At 50.1% G+C, this 19,764-nt stretch overlaps 2 pseudogenes; one reads left to right on the forward strand and one right to left on the reverse strand.

The window, feature by feature from the left end:
• Positions 1–11,740: 11,740 nt before the first annotated feature.
• On the reverse strand, positions 11,741–14,427 carry LOC130844503 (myeloid-associated differentiation marker-like; annotated as a pseudogene).
• Positions 14,428–18,475: 4,048 nt separating this feature from the next.
• On the forward strand, positions 18,476–19,243 carry LOC130844504 (myeloid-associated differentiation marker-like; annotated as a pseudogene).
• Positions 19,244–19,764: the final 521 nt, after the last annotated feature.

Genomic DNA, 19,764 nt, shown 5'->3' on the forward strand with positions numbered 1-19,764 from the left:
TCCCGCGGGCCAGGCTCCCACCAGCCACGGCCTTTTGGTGGCCCCGCCGCCCCCTCAGCCTGACGGTCAACCTCTATAATTATTTTTAAATGGCAAAATGATGCTATTCAGAGAGGGTAACTGAAGGTCCAGGGTTGTGGAGTGTAGGAGACGGGACAGAGCATGAATACAGAAGTTAACCATGGACAGAAAGAAGGACAGGTATGACTATACTAGAAGAAGAAAGGTTAGAAAAGGTGGAGAGGACTTCCTAGGTGGATATCCTAGGTGGCGCAGTGGTTAAGAATCCACTTGCCAATGCAGGGAACATGGGTTCAAGCCCTGGTCCAGGAAGATCCTACATGCCATGGAGCAACTAAGCCTGTGTACCACAACTATTGAGCCTGCGCTCTAGAGCCTGTAAGCCATAACTACTGAAGCCCATGCTCTGCAACAAGAGAAGCCCGCTCACCGCAATGAAGAGTAGCCCCCGCTCACTGCAACTAGAGAAAGCCCGTGTGCAGCAATGAAGACCCAATGCAGCCAATAAATAAATAAGTAAATAAATTTTTTTTAAAGGAAAAGGTGGAGATACAGAGATATTTTGAATTATACTTGGGAGAAATTGAGAAATTACAAACCCCACTGAAGGAAATAGAGTTGTAATTCTGGTTTTCAGCTGAAGATATAAGAGCTAAGGGAATATGTTAGTCTCCTAGGGCTGCTGAAACAAGTTACCACAACCTTGATGGCTTAAAACAACAGAAAGTTATTCTCCCACAGTTCAGGAGGCCAGATATCTGAACTCAAGGTGTCAGCAGGGCCACACTCCTCTGGAGGCCCTGAGGAAGAGTCTATTCCTTGCTCTTCTCGCTGCTGGTAGCTGCTGGCATTCCCTGGTATTCCAGGACTTCTGGCAGCATCACTGCCATCTCTGCCTCCATCTTCACACAAACTTCTTCTTTGTGCATGTTGGTCTATAACCTCCATCTGCCTCTCTTTGTTTTACTTATTTATTTATTGGCTGCAGTGTGCTGCATGTAGGATCTTTGTTCCTGACCAGGGATCAAACCCGTGCCCCCTGCAGTAGAAGCATGGACCCCCAGGGAAGTCCTGCCTGTCTTTAATAAGAACACTTATAATTGATTTCAGGGCCCACCCATAAATCCAGGATTAGCTTCTTATCTCAAGATCTTTAACTTAATTAGATCTGCAGAGGTCCTTTTCCCAAATAAAGTAACATTCCCAGGGCACAGGAATTTGACATGGAAATCTCTCTGGGGAATATTTTTCAGCCTACAAGAGGGACTGATGGAATTTAAGGAAGCAGTAATTTTCTCACTACTCCCCAGGGGAAATTCAGTAAGAAATCAACAAAAGCAGAAAAGAAGTTGCTGAATAAAAATGAAAATGAAACTGACTTGAATCAAAGGGCCTGAATTTTTTGAAGGATTCTTTCAACAAAGTAGGTCGGCTAAATTTTGTGTCAAAAGTCTCCTTTTCTGTGATTCCCTTATCACTTTGAGTAACCAAAAAATCTGAAATATTTGTGTAGATTGTGTAAATTTCAGGTGTGGCAGGGAATAGAGCAATGTGGAGAAAGATATTTTGGGTAAATGTAAATCAACTAAAGCCTGGGTTACACATTTGAATTCTGACAAATAGAAGTTGAGGTAACAAACATCATAAGGAACAGGAAGATATTTTATGAATCGACAAAATGAACACAGATCAAGAAGACATAACAAACACACACACATATGCGTCTAACAATATAGCCTTAGAATATATGCAGCAGGGCAGTCCAGTAGAAATTTCTGCAGTGATAGAAATGTTCTATACCTGCCCTGTCCAATACAGTAGCTGCTAACAACATGTGGGTATAGAATGCTTGAAATGTGGCTGGTGGGACTGATGGGTTGAATTTTTAATTCTATTTAATTTTCATTAGTTAGAAATTAAGTAGCCACACATATCTACTGGCTGCTATATTGGACAGTCTGCATAAAATAAGAACTGAAAGAATAATGAGGAGAAATACATAAAGCAGTGATAACAGTTGGAAACATTAATGTACTTCTCTCAGAATTAGGTTGATGAAATAAACAAGGTTAACTCTGAGGTGGTAGCAGCAGGTTTCTCCACAATAATAAACTTTACTATCTCCTTCTTTATTTCCTGTTTTGGACCAAAAAGAGTTGAATGTTCACACTATTTGATAACAAACATATTCACTATTTACTAAACAATTTCAGCCACTATCCTCATGATTCATGTTTTATCATGTTTTGGGCATTAAAAATATTTTTCCCCTTTGGACCTTGGGTCAGTATTTGGATGGTCCATTGGGTTGAAGTCAAGCAATAGTAAATGACCTTCTGCAAACTCATCATCTAGGTTCCCTTGACCCTTGGCTCCTCTCCAGCTATGACCATGAGTCTCCTTCCCCTCACAGCCCGTAGCTGCCCCAGGAGAAGCATATACTTACTGTCTTCCCTTCTCCTTCTCCCTTTCCAATCCACTGGCTTCTGTCCTGAGGACATCATGTAAAAGCTCTAACCAAGGCTCTCAGTGACCTTCAAATGGTCACATCCAATGGACACTTTTCAGTGCTCATTTTATGTGATCTCTGCTTATCTCTGCAGCATTTAACCATGTTGACCACACCCTCCTGGAACTCTCTTCTATTTTATTATTTTTTTTATGACATGAGCCCCTCCTGATTCTTTCCTTTCTCTGCCTATTTCTTTGTAGATTCCTCTTCTGCCTGCCACTTAAATATCAGTGTTTCCTCAGAACTTTCTTCTCAGCCATCTCTGCTTCTCACTCTACTTAGTCTCCCTGGGAAATTTTATTTATGTCCATAACTTCAATTACCCTTTAGGCAATGACTTACTAACCTCTTTCTTAAACTGCTAACCTGTCCAGTTGGATTATCCACAGGAACTTCAAACTCAGCATGTCCCACAATTCTACCTGGCATCATCATTCCTGTGCTACCTTCCTCATGTACTTCTCTCTTGGTTTCATGACTTCATCCATCCATCCAGTCACTTAAGCCAGAATCCAGGGTTTCCTTACCTCCTTCATCTCTCTTTCACTCCCCATATCCAATCATTCTCCAAACACCTCCCGCAGGTACTCTCATCTTCACTGCTCATGACCTCATCATCACTCTCCTGGATTTTATTTAAATTTTCTTCCACTGGCCTCTTATTTACAGTCTTGCTTTCCTTCATTCCTGATTCCACTTTGTCTTCCTAAAAGTTAAAAACTTGTTATTCTTCTGCTCAAAATATCTTTCAAAGTCGTCTAGTGGATAGTTGTTATACAATATTAATTTCTTCTTCTTTTAGAAATAACACTCCATCATTTCTCTGAGATCTAATCCTCTATAGTACGCAGACCTGATGGGATCACAAATCAACAGTTCCTGGCCTCCCCAAATGGTCCCTGTATCCAAGAGGTTTGAATCTTGTGTGGATTGATTCAAACCTGCAAAATATTGCTCATGTATTCCAGCAGCAGCACTCTGACAAATCAGGTGTTCTCACTGCCTAGACTCTTAGTACTTCCTTGAGTTATCAGATATTCTCCAAATAAATCAATATTCTGATGAAATCAGCAAATATCTATTTCCGTTTCTTACCACTATGAAGCCTGCTCCAAAATCCGAACTGATTTATAAGGCAGGTCAGGCCCCTCGGGAAGTGGCCTCCACCTCTCCTGCATTACCTTCTGTCATGGTCTTCCTACACCATTCACTCCAGCCTCCAGAATAACGCTCACACTCCTAACACTCCACGCCTAGAAAATACCACCCCCTCCTCCTCCAAGTCTCAACTTGTGCCACTTCCTCTGTGAAGCCTCCCCTGCCACCCCCCGGCACCCACCTTCCATGGTCCCTTGTGTAACCTTCCATCACGTTTAACTGAAACTGCCCCCTTACGTGTCTAACCTGCACCCCCTCGCACCCACTGAACTGAGACCAGAGCACAGCCTGACACATGATAGTCTTGTGCTCAGTCAATGCCACTCTAAGCCTCAGTTTCCTTATCCAGAAAATGGAGATAATAGCATCTGCTTTTGGACATGAAGATTCTTGATTACACCCTGCAGAGAACATCTCTGGTAACTTAAGCAGAGAACAACTGTACTAGAAGGATGCTGGGTAGCTTGGACAATTATTAGGGAGGGACCAGGCTCAAAATAGGCTCAGACCAGGAAGGACAGGTGCTAGGCAGCCAGGGCACAGCCAAGGGCAGCTGGTCCAGGCACCGTGGCCTTTGGAAGCGCACACTGGATGCTACTGCAGGCCCCAGCAGAAGGACCCTGACCTGGTGTCTGTGTGTCACCTGCTGCTTAGGTGTGTGTCCAGGCCCTACTTGTGGGGCAGGTCAAATATTTATCTGGCCTTTTAAATTTCTTATTTTTTTTAAATTTATTTATTTAGTTTATTGGCTGTGTTGGGTCCTTGTTGCTGCACAAGGGCTTTCTCTATTTGTGGTGAGCGGGGGCTACTCTTCGTTGTGGAGCGTGGGCTCCTCATTGTGGTGGCCTTTCTTGTTGTGGAGCATGGGCTCAAGACACACGGGCTTCGGTAGTTGTGGCACATGGGCTCAATAGTTGTGGCGCGCAGGGCTTAGTTGTCCCACAGCATGTGGTATCTTCCTGGGGCAGGGATCAAACCCTTGTCCCCTGCATTGGCAGTTGGATTCTTAACTGCTGTGCCACCTAGTAAGTCCCAAGTTTTCTTGTAAACAGGGAGACCCAGTCTCACCAAGACTCACACGATCCTCAAATATGTGGGGAGTTCACGTTCTCAATGGTCCTCCTCCCTCAAGATGTTCATTATACAAGGCCATGAGGTCATTAGGAGGATTAAAAGAGATAAAACATGACTCAATGATTCTCAAACATTTCCCCTAAAGGCAGAGGGGATGGAATGTATTCAGGTCAGGAGGTCCAGCTTGGATCCTGAGGCTGTAAGCTCATGTAATATTCATTCAGCAAACACCTCAATGTGCCAGGCTTTTTTCTCAGCACTGGGAATACATCAGTGAACAAAGAAGAAGATACCTCTACTTGGAGGATCTATATTTTAGTGTTTATCTTTGAAGCCTTATGTTTTACTTGAAAGAGAATGCAGAGTTTTGCACTCTATTTTATAATAGGACCCTTATAATATATCCATAATATATCAGGCTTGTTTCAATACAAAAGTAATAACTTCCTAGTAATGGGCTGGTGGCTGAGCTGTCCTATTTGCTCGAAGATACAGAAAATGGTGTCTTTAAGTGCCTATATTTGAGCAAGTTCTAATTGACACCAAGAACAAAGCTTTGCTGAATGTGTGGGAGAGGAGAAGAGAAAGCTGGGGTGCCAAGGCCCTGTGGAAGGGGGGCAGAGGGTGAGAGGGATGATGGAGAGACCTGGGACCCTGCCAGCCTCTGCAGGATCCAGGAACAGAATATTCTGGAAGTGCCTCCTCCTGCCTGAAGCACCAGAAAGAACCACACGCTCTTTCTTTCAAGGGTTTTGCATAATGAATGATCCCAAACTGGCAACAAGAGTGTTACTGGGGGCAGTGGTCAGGGCTGATGGGCAGCTGACCCCAGCTCAGCATGGACTTGGACCACTGGGGTCACCAGGGGGCCTGAGGGATGACGTGCTGCTGGCAGCAGTGGGCGGCCGGGAGCCCGAGGGGCAGGCGGGCTGCAGCCGGGACAAGGGGAGTGACTTCCCTTGGCGGCAGTGCTTAGAGGGTGTCATTGGCCCTAAGGCTTGTCAGGGCCAATGTGGGGAGGGAAGGAGGCCCAGAGGGACCCCCAACCCCACCCCATGAGCAGCCTGGTTGCCCAGATGGGTGGATTTGGAGAACTTTGTTGCCTGAGGAAGCTCACTCTCCTTCCAGGCAAAGCCCTGGAGGAGTTTATGGGAACAGATGCTGGGTGGAGTGGGAGTGAGGGGATGGGCTTGAACTGAGCTCCCCTGCCACCTCCCCAGCCCTGGTCGGAAGCAGACCCAGAAAAGACCAACTGGGCAAAGCCTTACCAGCTCAGCCTGGCTCCAGAAGAGGCCTCAGATTACAGCGCACAGGTTTTGTCAGCTAAGAAAGGGTCCCTGAGGACTTGGGTTGCAGCGGGGCAGGTGTTGACACAACTGTTCTAAGAGGTCACACATGCCGTGCTCACTGCAGGTCAAGCCCTGCTCTGGATGCATTTGTCCCTCCCAGCAGCCCTATGAGCTCTGTACTCACTGTCCCCATCTTCACAGGCACAGGGAGGGTAACTGCCCAGGATCACACAGGTAGGAAGTGGCAGAGCTGGGATTGGAACCCAGTCACGTGGGTTTAGGACCTTAAACTCTGCCTGGCGTTGATTTGTCCCTTATACCCGAAGGGAGAGAGTAGCCAGTATTTCTTCAGCACCAGCTATCTGACAAGGTGTCTTATTACCTCCATTTAATTTCATCTTCAGGGATGTTATTATTAACATCCACCATTTTATAAGTGCTGAAACTGAGGCTCAGAGAGTACCTTATGTTATTTGCTCAAGGTCATACACTTACTCCTTAAGACAGAGCCTGGATTTGAACACAGGTCTGTTTCACTGCAAATCTCAGCAGGTAATAGAACCTCAGTAAATGCTGAGTCCCTTCCCTCCTCTCTTGGGTTCAGGAATCATCTCCTGGCTCCTGTGTGTCCTGGTCTGGCTGCAGTGCCCCACCCAGAGGTCCTGCAGCAGGGCCCCCGTCTCAGCCAGACCACATTCTGCTGGCAAGCCAGCCAGAAAAATCCAGAGAGAGCTTGGAGATCTCAGGCAGGGACTGATTGGAGCCTTGACACCCTCTTTTGGCCTACCTGCCTCCCTACAGGACCCCTAGAACAGGAGCCAGCCACAGACAAAGGCCACATGGATTGACAGCTAGAGGCTTGACCCTGGGGTGGGCAGCCAGGTGCCTGAGGCAGCAGGAGAGAAGCCGGCTCTGTGATTTTTCCAAGAAGCTGGTCCAGAGCTAGAGAATGAGAACATTGATGTTCTGGGCTCTGTTCTGGACGTGGCTCAGGCCACAGTCTGGGGCTGGTGTCAGCTGGAGTCACCCCTGTGTGGGGGAGTCTCAGTCCGGCCGGCTGATGAGGGCAGCCTCTGGCCGCTGCCCCAGGAGACAGGGAGCCCAGGCCAGGCAGGGAGCAAAGGAAAGGCCTGAGGTTTTGGCACCAGGGGGCTTCTCCATTAACTGTGTGTGCTAAAGGCCTGGGGGAGGCCCTGGCCACCCAGCAGGTGGGCTTGGGGGCTACAGTTCCCCTACCCAGACCCTTGGACCCAAGGCACTTCCCTCCTGTATGCCTTTGGAGACAGGCACGTGCAGGCATCTCTCAGCTCCTCCCCCAGCCTGTCCATCAAGGCTGCAGGGAATATGGAGACCATCTGGCCAACTCTCCCTCCCCTACCCTTCTTCTCTACTTGGTTTCATACTTAATTTTATTTTCTTAAAAAGGTAATATATTCACATTGTTCAAAATCAAAATGCTCTAAAAAGCCACATATTGAGAAACGTGCCTTCTACCTGTGGCTCCACCCACTCTCCCCTCAGCTCCCCTCCCCCACCAGGACCAGGGAACTGCTCCACTGCACTCATGGGAGTCCATCCTGTGCTTCTGGATGCAAACCAATTTTATACAGATGTCTTTATTTGTATTTCTCCCCATCTTATTATATTAAAATAACATACAAGACATGGTTCTGTATCTTACTGTTTTTACTTAATATATCTTGGATACATTTCCTCATCATTATTTTGAGAGCATCCTCCTTTTCCAGCTGTACAGTCTTCCCTCTTCTGCCTGTACCATGGTTTATTTACCTGCATCCTAAAGATGACCATGTGGGTTGTTTCCAACCTTTCCAATCTTATTCTCAAGTGAGATCTTCAGTGGAGCTTGGCTCCTGCCAGGCTGCCCTGGTTAGAGAAAGTGGTGGGTGAGTCCAGCCCCCCACCTGCACCTCCACCATCTCACCAGAACCCTCAGGGCTCCATGGAACACGGCCCCAAAACCATGATTTTACCCCAATCTGCTCATTTTATAAATGGGAACCTGAGGCTCAGAACAAGGATAAGCCTCATCTGTGGTCGTGAGTTACCCTGTGGCAGAATAGGAATGAGAAAACAGATCTCTTGGACTCTGCTCTCCATATACTCACGGTTCATGCCAGGGGGACCAGACCAGGGCTATGGGGCCACTTTCCTGGAGTCAGGACCACATGTGACTGGGACCCAGCCGTGGACCCCGGATCTTCCTCTCTCTTACTCTGGGCTTCCTTTTCCTTTTCCCCTGCTTGGGATCCGCCCCTCTGTACTCCCAGCAGAAAGGACTTTGCGTTCCCTAAAAGAAACATGAGCTCCCCAAAGAGGGTGAGAGCACTGGGGCTGCTGAGCTGGACTCTGAAGAAGTGGAAAGTCAAGAATGTGCAGGAATAAGGGTGTCTGGGGGATCTCAGACTGTGGAGGCACCTGGAAGCAGTCTGTGTTTTTGAAAAGAATCACTGGAGAGTTGGACCACGGGTAAGGGACTGAGGAAACCCATGTTATGAAAGAGAAACGTATTTACTGCCAAGCAGAGGCTGTGGGGAAGGAGGCTGTGTGTAATCAGGAAGGATGGAACCAATTAACAGGACCCAGCAGCCAAGAGGAAAACAGGCAGAGAGGCTGGACAGAGGGGAGGGACCAGCTTCCATCTCCACATCTGAGTCTCCAAGACGGGCACCATCCAGGGGCACCGGGAAGAGGCAGGGGAGCAGGGGTCTCTGGCATCCCCTCCCCCATCTTGTAGATGAGGAAACTGCCTCACCCAGCAGTGGGTGACCTCCTCAGGGTGACGTGGCCGGTTTGTGGCAGAACTAGGGTGGGTGGGGCAGAGTCCCAGCCTGGAGGATGCTGCTGCCACACTTGGAACAAGCAGCGTGGGGCAGAGGGAAGACAGCCAGCCTGGGAACCAGGAGACCTGGGTCCTGTCTCTGACTCTGCCACACATGGGGTGACGCTGGACACGTCTTGCCCCCTCCATGGGGTCCAACTGCACCTCCTCTGTGATGAGAGGGTTGGAGTAAACAGAGGACTTTAAACTTTCTTATGAGTGAGGGGGCTGGACCTTGCCTTGGAATTGTGACAAATGACCCTTAACCCCCACCCAACAGGAGGGGTGGAGCAGCCGCCCTCAGAAAACAAGGGGCTTGAACAATGAGCACCTCAGGTGAGCCCATCCTGGACAATTCTTTTACTAAAGCACAGAGGCATTTCCATCCTCCTGGGAAGTGAGCTCTCAGGGGTGTGTTCAATTTGATTCAGGAAAATGTCAGAACATGACATTCCTTTGCACGCAGACTTGTGGAGGTCAATGCACACTTGCTTCTGTGGATGAAAATTTAGTCAATATTGAATCTAAGAAAGAAGTGGAAAATTTCATTTGTGCCAACCTGAGGATTGTAACTGGGGAGACTTCCTCTCAAGAAGCTCTGAGATCTGTCCTGAACAGGTAAGGGGGAGACCAGTATATATGTGATTTGGGTGGAAGGGATACACGCAACCAGCACACATCTTGGTAGAAGGTTACTGCTCTTTTGGAGAAACAAATGCCTAAGTTAGTTTTAGTGCTTTTCTAAGTATGCGAAGATGCAAGAAACTGGATTCACAAAAACTTCTAAAAATATCTGACTATCTGAGGGCCAGTTTTCCCAGAGCACAAAGTGTCTCATCCTGATTTTTGCCCTGAATTCCTTTCAGGGTGGGTTGTAGGTCAGTGACTACAGGGGCTAATGACTTGATTCTTGTAGTACTGGGGGCTAGAAAACATTCTTTACTTCACAAACCCCTCCCTTTTGGCCTTAATTTCGACCAAGGTTTGCAAGTCATTTTCTAACCACGTTGTCCCAGGAGTGCTGATTCCCAGGTCAGCCGAGAATTTCGTTGCTAGGCCACTCAAGGTGTTATTACTCATCTAGTCCTGTTAACAGCAGCCAAGTGCCGCAGGACCACCTGTCTTACTAGTCTGTCAGCTCCAGGAAATGGTTCCCTCCTGTTTCCTCTTCTCATATCTAGAGTCACACTATTACAATCATGGATCTTATAGACTATACATCAGGTCAATCATTTCAAGTCACTTGGTCATCATTAATTTTATCGTAGGCTCAGTTATACATTTGTTAATGCAAGAAATAATAACCTTGTAAAAAAGGCAGAGTACAAATAATATAGCCTGTGACATTAATCAGGCCATAAGTAGGTAGTGTTATCTTCTAAGGAGTTACATGGCTGGGGCCAGAAGAAGAAAAACTGATCTTTATGGTGGAGCAGGTATTTCTGCCCTTGAGGAGGTCTGGTTAACACACAATGCAGATTGAACAGTGCACACTAGAGGGGAAGGAGGAGACCCAAATGGACAGAGAAACATTTTATGTTTAAATTTCTCTTCTCTTCCCTTAAAATATGAATTTTATTTCATTACTTCTTAAGATTTTTCTGCCATGGGTGATCTCGGACGCAGGCAGCAGTAAGCGGCAGCTTGCAGAAGGCAGCAGTGGGCAGTAGCTAGAAGCAAGATCTTGACTCTTAGTTCCCAGACTGGGAGTCCTCACCACCGGACCACAGGGGCTAGTGGCCAGGGTCTGGGTCCCTAGTTCTTCCCTGCCTTGTCAAGAATGAATTCAGGCGAGGAGGCAGAAGGTAAAGAGAAAAGTAAAAAAGTTTATTGGAAAAGCAAAGTACATGTGGAAAGGCGCATGGGCGAGCTCAGCGAGACAGCCCCCAGAGTTGCGCCTTTGGGGAGATTAAATTTTTTAATAAAGGGGTGGTCTTCTGGGTCTTTGTCTTCTTCTTGGCCAATCATATTGTTTCAACCCCAGGGTTCATTTGCCTCTGGGCCCTCCCCTGGGTGCGCACGCACCCCTCAGTTAAGATGGATCCTGTCGCAAAGGCCTCTGGGAGACAGATAGCAAGACTTATTATGGTCTGGCATCCCCTGCCTTTTTGACCCCATGAAGGCTTTTACACATGTGTAGTGTCTCCCTTGTCCCAAAGATGGGGAGTGTATGGCCTCTTGATCTCTTAATAGGGTTTAGCTCCTCTCTGTCCCTGCCATAAAGGTGTTCAAATGTCCAGTTCTTTACCCTATTTCTGTTGCTGTTTCTTATATCGAGGTGCAAATCTCAAAACATAGACAGGAGTCCAGTCATAAATATGTAATCTGGAGCCCAGTTGTCTCTTGCCTTAGGAAATGTAAACAGGGAGCTGGTAATGGATGTCTGGCCTGGAGCTCATCTTCTTCTCACTCCAGAGGTGTGAACAGGCCAGTTGTACATGCCTAGCCTGGAGCCCATCTATTTCCTACCTCATGGGTACCACCCCCTGGGAGCCCTACCCATCCACCCAACCTGCCACTGGGTGAAGGTCACATACCTCATCCCAGTGTAGGAGTGAGTGGCAGCAGTGGGGGTGGGGGTGAGGGGTCCTTCCCCTGACCCTCCCCAACAGCTCTGCTTGCCTGGCCCCTCTGGGCCTGGGGACACTAGGATGCTCGGCCCTGAGCCTCTGTGTCTGAGATTAAGAGAGGAAGAAGGCTTCAGGCGACTTCCAGGCCGTCCGTTACTAAAAAGTGCTGCAGGTCTCAGGGCACACATGCACAGGGACACACGCATGCACCCACACACAGCGTGCACACAGGCACACCTTTAACGAGAGGCATCCAGGGGCTGGCAGGTCCCCTTCAAGATCTAGGGGGCAGGATCGTGGGCATTGGGGGGGCCCAACCTCTGCTCTCCTAAGGCTGGGACACTCCACAGGCTCTGGCTGAGGTGGGGGGGGGACAGTGGGCTGGGTCACAGAAAGGGCGGTTTGGGTGAGGAGGGAAGGCTGCTGGGCTGCCTCTGAGCTCTAGGCAAAGCTGAGGCAGTTAGCATTTGGGGATTCTGTGGGTTTGTGTATTTTCTTTCTTTTTCTTTAAAAGGTTAAAAAAAAGAACAGTATGGATTTGGGATAAGGGACAAGACTTTTTAGTATGACTGGCAGAAGGAATTGATGGGAAACAGAAGTTCTGTGTATAACTTATAACAATAATAAAAAAAATTATATACATTTCGTAGATCACATCATGCCTGAGTCCCAGAGCAGCAGGAAGCAGCAGCAGAAAGCAAGAGGCCGGGGACGCACCCAAGCAGGGTGGTCCCTCTCACGGTGGCAGCAGGACCCACCCCCTCCCCACCCGCCCAAGAAAGTTTGAACAGAAACCTCCCCTTTAAGAGCAGGGTCCCCCAGTAATTTTTGCCCTCCTGACTAGGAAAAAGAAAAGAAAAATCAAACACCCAGGCTGACATCAGCTTTAAGGCTGCAGTGGCCCTTCTCCTCTCCCTGCAGAGGCAGGACATGCTGTTGTGAACACGGAGGCAGGAGGGCCTCATCCCTGCCCCTCACAAACCTTGCAGACATGTCTTCATGCATACAGCTGATTCACTTTGCTGTATGGCAGGAACTAACAAAACATGGCAAAGCAATTATACTCTAATAAAGATGAAAAAAATAATAATAAATAAAATTGGGAAGTGTAAAAAAAAAAGCATATAAAGCCCTTGGCTAATAATGAAGAGGATATAGGCCTGCATCGCTGGGGTTGGATTGTTTGCTTTTGTTATGTATTTAATTTTGCAATTGAAAGCAATTTAATCTGCTAAAAAAAAAAAAAAGACCCTCGGTTTTTTTGCCAGCTCCTTTTTTTTAATTCCCCAGAGAATATTTGGGATGGAAGGCTTGCTTCCTCTCAGTTTGCCTCGAGGCAGTGGGTGTTTAGGAAGCCTGCAAAAATTCTGGAACCAATCTCAGGTGCGGCTGAGCACCAGGTGGGGCCTTGGAATCCAAGGTCACTGTTTTAAGCCTCCTGCCCCCTGGAAATTACCGACCCCCCGAGGGGTTTGTTTTTAACTTAAAGAGGAGGTGCACTGTACCTCCCCCTCCACTAGGATAAAGGGGGCCCAATCCCTGCCTACCCACCCCGCCCCCACCCGTATACACACACCAATTAGGCACGCCAGGGGGACAGGCACACTTTGGCAACGGGACCCCTCCGGAGGCCCAGGGTGTGAACAGCTGCACAGAGGGCTGTGTGGTGTGCAGTCAGCACCTTAGGAGGTGGGAGGGGGGCGGTGGGCAGAGTAGGAAGACGTCTCAGGGTCCTGATGGATCAGAAGCAGGAAAATGGGAAGAGGTGGTCAGGACCCAGGAGACGAGAAAACAAAGGACGACCAGAAAAGGGCCAAAGAGCAGAAAATGTAGAAACGATGAGAGCAGCAAGAGAAAGGGGGAAAACAGGGTGTGGGCAACCACACACAACAGGAAGGAGACAGAGCAGAAGGAGGGAAGGAAGCAGAAAGGAGAGCAAGATGAATGGGGAAGGATGTGAGAAGGGAGAGGGGGACAGGAAGAGGACATCAGAGGACGTCAGAGCTCTGTAAAGATACCTCCCGTGAGCAGAGGGGAGCAGGAGCACTGGGCACATCTTCAGTCCGTACAAAGCCTCTCGGGCCAAGTACGCCATGTCGGCCACATGAAGCCGCAGGTTGATGGCTGTCAAGATGGTCACAGCCAGTCGCTGGTCCCAGATGCACAGCAAGGAGGTGAGTCTGTCACTGCAGCTCTCATCGCTGGACCACTGGGGCTGCCTGCCAAACTTCTCATGGAACTGGTAGAGTGACCAGAGGATCACAGCACTGATGTAGAGGAGGACGGAGAGCAGGGTCTGCCCCACCAGGAATCTGGGGTGGGGGAAGTTCAGACCTCTGATATCACAGTCTGACCCATTCACCATGAAGTCCACGGCCCCCAGGATGAAGCAGATGGAATACACAACCATGTACCACACCAGGGCTGGCTGGTGCAGGTACAGGGAGGGGCTGCTGATGTAGGCAAAGATGACACAGGCCACAAGGTTCTCCAGCAGCTTGAGCATGTCTGGCAAGGTGGGCACAAAGCAGACCATGGCTCCAGGCTGGGCACAGCCCCAGGCCACTTCAGTGGCGTAAAGCACAGCAGCCACACAGGTGAATGCAGTGGTGGTGATGGTGTGGTTCTGGTGGGGCCTGGAGACAAGGACTGGATGTAGGTGGTGCCGAAGATGATGGAGGCTGAGAGGCAGATGACAGCAAAGCAGAAGGTGTAGGCATAGAGAAAGCCATCCCAGGAGCAGGGCAGGCGGGACTGGAGCCCACGAAACTCCACTATGAAGATGAGGAGGGTCACGGTGAAGCAGAAGCGCCAGATGAACACACACCAGTTAATTACGCCCCCTCTCAGAGTGTCCTCTCTAGCCACCAGCGAGAAGGGGACGCAGGTGGAGAGCAGCTGCCCCAGGCGGAGCAAGAAGCCCACGATGCGCGTGGAGCCCACGCCTGAGGACGCGCACATGGCGATGGGGATGGTCAGGCAGGGCTCCCTCACGGGTGTTGTAACCTCGCTTGTTTCACAACCAAAGGCTTCTGAAGAGTTAAACACGGTTCCGGGGTTGATGTTCTGGTTGCTTTTTCACTTTGCCTGTTTTGCTCTGTTTCTGTCTTTGTTCTTGTTTCTCCAGAAATATACGACCACTGAGCCGTAGAACACTGACCCTCTGATCTGGGCAATGTAAGGACCAGACTCAAGCTTAAAAGCCAGCCAGACGCCCCGTGGTTAATGTAAATGTCTCAAACATAGAAGAGCAGGGCACCCCCATCACGCAGCCTGTAGCCTTTCCTGCTTCCCTTCTTGTGTAAATCCTCCTGCTCTAGAGCATGGTGGGCACATGGATCCGAGGACGCCTTGTCATAACCCTGTGGTCCCCAGTGTCTGAGACTCATGGGGGAGGATCCACTGATCTAGAGAAGGGTGGTCAGTCCAAACACGCACAGGAGCTGGGAGGGAAGGAGATAAGGGAAGGGGACAGAGAGGACTAAGGCCCCCTGGAAAGGACCAGCTGCATTTGTCAGAGGTGGTAGAAAAGCAGGATGCTGTGTACCTGACATGGTCTCATGTTTATAAACAAGGGGAGAAAATCTACAGATACACCTACAAACATGTGTGCATACATGTACACACATATGTAAATATGATGTGAGAGCATGTGAAGTGTGCTGAAGGCTGTATGTGAGGTTGAGGACATGATGCTCCCTGGATGGAGGGGTTGACGCTCCTGTGAGCAGGCAGGAAGGCTGGCCAGGTGGAAGAGGGGAGACCAGGCACATGTGAGATGATCAGAGTCCTGCTTTATGTCAATTATACACAAGAATAAGGAAATATAGAAAATACCAAACAGAAATGAAGAATGAAAAACAATATAAAGCAAAGGGCGAAGCAGCTGCTCAGCTCCAGCCACCCCACCCCCACCCCGGCAAGGAACACAGCCCAGTGACACCAGATCCCCTGAGGCTTTAAAAGGAGCTGGAAATCTGGATTCTTATTTGAAATTAAAACACTGCAGCTACTAAACACTTAAGGAATGAATGATACCAATTCTATACCATCTCTTCCAGAAAACACTGTGAAAGGAAACCAAACACATCCCTGGGCCACCTGTAGTACAAACTAGTTTGCATCCCCTGATCTGGAGCGGATCAAGCTTGCATGTACTTATGCCCAGAGTGGGGCCAGGGCCTTCTGGGTCCTCTTTGAGGGGGAGGGGAACAGGTAGCTGGCACGGATTGAGTGGGCCATGTGCCAGGCCTTCTGATGAGCCCATCACATGCTTTAATTCATTTAATTGACACAACTTAGGTATTAAGCCCATTGCACAGATGGGGAAACTGAGGTTCTGATGAGTAACTTGCCCAGGATCATCCAGCTCTGAAGTGTCTCCTTACGCCCCACAGCCTCCCTGTAATTCTGAGTCTCCATCTCCCCTCCTCCTTCCCTGCCCTTCTTGCACCTCCTCCTTCCGTGGTTGGTCCTGGTCATGACCTTCCCACCTCACTGTCTTCTGAGTCCACAGGGCTGGCCGCTGGGCAGGCAGGGCTCAGCCACAACTAGGCTGTGCTCTGACGGGGGGCCCCATGTTCATGCTCACAGATGAGAATGGAGGAGGGGCTGCTGGGGAAACTCAGGCAAACCTCCTGCTTTCCAGGTGGAGGAACTGAGGCCCAGAGAGGGCACAGGCCTCACCCAGGGTCACACAGCTGGAGCCCCCACACCTCTCCTTCCCCAGGCCCTCCCTCTGTGGCAGTAAGTGCATCCAAAGCTGTCATTTGGCCTTAGGTGGGATCACGGGTGAGTTCTAGGAGATTGGTGAGAACAAACTGGGGGACAGACAGCATGACATCCCCATCCACCCTCACAGCCAGTGCCGCTCCCCAGCCCCGGCAGTGCCCACTGGGAGGCCAGCAGGCTCCAGGGCTCCCCTGGTAATTGGGGCTGAAGGAGTTTTGTGAGTCCAGGTAGGTCCTCGGGCTTTGCTCTGTGTTTCTCTTTCCAGCCACAGCATTTCCCAGGGTTTATTATCAGCAAAGGTGACAAGGTCCCTGAGGGCAGGAAGCTGGCTATGGGCTCAGGGTGCTGGCCCTTCAGCCCTGGGGGCCTCTTAGCAAATAGTCCCTTTGAAACAGGGCAGCTGTCCCTGAGGAGGGAGCAGGCTGGGAGGGGCTCTCCCTCCCCCCACACACGGGGACCCTCACAGGAGGCCCCTGTGGGAGGCAGGACTGAGCCCTGGGTAGCAGGCCTGTCTTGGGCAGGTGACCTGGGCAAGTCCATGGTCTCCTTGGTCCCTGCCACTCTCACCATTTGTCCCCTGTCCCAGCCCTGAAACCCCTTTAGGCCCCTGTTCTCCTCTCTCAGTTCCATGCCAGGCCCCTCCTCCACGGGGAAGGTGGGCTCCAGGCCTGCATCCCTTCTGGGTCAGAAGACACCAGCTGGGCTGCCTCAGGGCCACTCAGACCCCAGAATCCCCCCAGCCATCTCCACTCTGCCCCCCCCACCCTCACCCCAGTGCTGGGTGCATCCTCAGGGCTGTCACCTCCCAGGGGTCCAGCAGGTGCCTCCTCTTCCAGCTCCTGCCCCTAAAAGGGGGCCGATCACCCGTCCACGCTCCACCCCCTCCCCGGGACACCCTGAAAGGCTCCACATCAGCCTCCAGACACAGCATCCTTGTTCAGTTCTAATCCCTTCTTCCCAGCTTGGAAGCTGCTACTCCGTCTCCCAGCCAGAAAAATCCTCGCTCTAGGTACTCCTAGATCTTTCCAGACTCGCCCCTGGATGGCAGTTTGGAGCTTAAAAGCCCAACATTGTGTTAACTTAGTCTGCGGTTCCTCCATGACGCTCCACCTTGGAGTCGTGCTGGGTTGGTGTCTCCCTCCCTTCCCACGTGGGGGAGAGTCACGTGTTAAGGCAATATGGGGGGGGCGGGGGAGGGGGATTCAAAACAGGTCCTCCTTCCCATATCGTCTTCTCCCCACGGCCTTGCTCTCACCCCGTGGCTTCTCCCTGTTCACCCCTGACGCTGCCCGCCTCCGGGTGGGGCTGTGTCACCTCAGATGGCAGCTCCTTCTAGCGATGGCTGCAGGGAGGAAAGGCCGGGACACTGTCTCTTCAGGGTGCTGTGGAAGGAGGCCGTGGCCCTGAAGGCGTGTCCTGGGTCCCAGAGCCTGAGCTTTGGTCCTGGGTTCCCACGCATGAGCGCTCTGAAATGCTGGGCTTAGAGCAAAGCCGTTCAAACCCACAGCTTTGGCATTTTTATCTGGGGTTCCCACTCCTAACTTTTCATCCCATCCTTAGTTTTCTCATTCAATAAATGGGGTTAGCAGTACCATCCACAGTCCCTTTTCTGAAAACTTGGTGTCAGATATGCTCCAGAATTCAGAATTTTTCAGCTTCAGGTATCTAACCCGGTGCATCTACTCTATACGACGTAACATCCCACAGGGGTCTGAAGGCATCTTGTAATCAAACATATTAGTGTGCCTGCAACTGAACTTTTGAACATTCACACAAATTGAAATAAATAAAGACCATAAATTGTCTCATGCACGTTCAGGTCAAATTTTTAACCAAACGAATTTTTTTAAAAATTATTTTTCTATTTTCAGAGCCTTGAAAGTTTGGGTTGAAGGGAAGTGGCTCTCCATAGATAATGGCACATAGGTCAAGGAGCTCCAAAATGATCATTGTTTTGAGGCCAGACCCCACCCAGATGTGAGCTTTGGAAGAAGACAAGTCTCCTGATAAGGCCAAGGGTGATGGGTGGGGAGAATCACTCTGGAGCAGCGGTGCCGTTAGCCGCGTGTCTGTGCCATTGGTTCAGACGCGACAGATCCTGAACCTCAGCCGCCACAGACCATGGAGCTCTTTCCAGGCATCTGACTTAATCCACCTCCAGAGCCAGATCTTTCTCTGGTGGGTCCTCAGCAAACGCCACTGCCCTATGGGTGGTGGTGACCCACACGACCATGATGCTTTTCACATTTCAACCTCAGCCCCAAGGATACTTGCCATCATGTACTTCTACTGCCTGCTGCAGCTGCTCTCCAGCTGTGTGGCCTTCTTGCTGATGGTCAGGGTGGACATAGGTAACTGGTTCATGTTCCACTGGTTCATGTTCCACTGGTTCATGTTCCACTGGTGTTTCTGCTTAGTTGAGAACCTCATCATCCTCATAGATGGGTTATGTGACCTAGAGGATCACATGTGATGCCTTTTACATCTCCTCTGCCTGCTACGCCAGCTTCTACTGCCTCTTGGCCTCCATCATCTACCCACCACCATCCAGTTCACACCTCATGACCCTTTCTGGGACCACACCATCGCCGCCACTGTATTCTCCTTCATTTCTTCCGTGCTTTATACCATGGAAGTGGCCTTGTCCCTGGTCAACAGTATTAGCTGCTATGTGGGCACCATGCCAGGCTTGCTCAAGGTACTGGAGACCTTCATGGCCTGGCTCATCTTCACTTTCATCAGCAGCCCCTACCTGTACCTGCAGCAGCCAGCTCTGGAGTGGTACGTGGCCATGTACTCCATCTGCTTCGTCCTGGGGGCCGTGGTCTTACTATTGAACCTGGGTGACTGTGCCAACAGGCTGCCTGTCCCCTTCCCCATTTTCCGGTTGGGGCTGACTGTGCTCTGTGTTCTCCTCTATGCCAGCACTCTGGTCCTCTGGCCCCGCTACCAGTTTTATGAGAAGTTCGGCGGGCAGCCCCACCGGTCCAGTGATGTGAACTATAGCAACAGACTCATCTACTTGGTGACGTGGTCAACCTGGTGATCTCTGCCTGCCAGTTTTTTGTTAGGAACTGAGGATCTACCCAGGGCCTCCAGATTCCCTGGAGCTCTGTCCTCCTCTGAGGTCATCTTCCTGGCTTCCCTCTCTCCCTTCTCACATCCTTCCCCATTCATCTTGCTCTCTTCTGTTTCCTTCCCTCCTTCTGCTCTGTCTCCTTCCTGTTGTGTGTGGTTGCCCACACCCTGTTTTCCCCCTTTCTCTTGCTGCTCTCATCGTTTCTACATTTTCTGCTCTTTGGCCCTTTTCTGGTCGTCCTTTGTTTTCTCCTCTCCTGGGTCCTGACCACCTCTTCCCATTTTCCTGCTTCTGATCCATCAGGACCCTGAGATGTCTTCGTTCTCTGCCCACCGCCCCCCTCCCACCTCCTAAGGTGCTGACTCCACATCACACAGCCCCATGTGCAGCTGTTCACACCCTGGGCCTCCGGAGGGGACTCTTTGCGAAAGCATGCCTGTCCCCCTGGTGCATCTTAGTTGGTGTATGTGTGTGGGTGTGGGGTGGTG

This window comes from Hippopotamus amphibius, chromosome 2, assembly GCF_030028045.1.
Source record: "Hippopotamus amphibius kiboko isolate mHipAmp2 chromosome 2, mHipAmp2.hap2, whole genome shotgun sequence".
NCBI classification, from domain to species: domain Eukaryota; kingdom Metazoa; phylum Chordata; class Mammalia; order Artiodactyla; family Hippopotamidae; genus Hippopotamus; species Hippopotamus amphibius.